This window comes from Nannospalax galili, unplaced genomic scaffold (genome assembly GCF_000622305.1).
Source record: "Nannospalax galili isolate Female #2095 unplaced genomic scaffold, S.galili_v1.0 scaffold1832, whole genome shotgun sequence".
In the NCBI taxonomy this organism is placed as follows: Eukaryota; Metazoa; Chordata; class Mammalia; order Rodentia; family Spalacidae; genus Nannospalax; species Nannospalax galili.
The window spans coordinates 5,416-5,939 of NW_008331832.1; positions in this window are offsets into that span (position 1 = coordinate 5,416).

Genomic DNA, 524 nt, shown 5'->3' on the forward strand with positions numbered 1-524 from the left:
GAGAGTTGTTTCTGTATGAGTTGAAGTCAGGGTACTACAAGAATGATGGCCCCAACATGGTACCTGTAGTAGAAAGATTATTTATGAGGTTTATCGGCCAAATAGAAAAAAGTGTGTGCCCCGAGTACAAGCATGATTTCAAAGTCCTGTGAACAGGGAGAACTAAAAGCAACATTTCAACTTGTTTTTTAAGATTAGTTTGGGTCAAGCCTTTCAGGTGAATCCCATCAACATTTTTCTAAGAAAAAAACATACTTTAAAAAACCTTTAAATACACTGCATTTATTGAGAGGCAAAAATTTTATTCATAGTAAAAATTATTTTAAAATGTACTTTACAAATTTTTCCTCTCTCTCTGTCTCCCTCTGTGTGTGTGTGTGTGTGTGTGTGTGTGTGTTTGTGTGTTGCATAGAAGGTAGAAGGTATGTTGTCTTTTATCAACTTGTACTTTGCATAAGTTCAAGACAGATAGCCCTTGGTGGTGATGTAGTATCAAGGAACACTTGTTCTTATACTGTAATTTT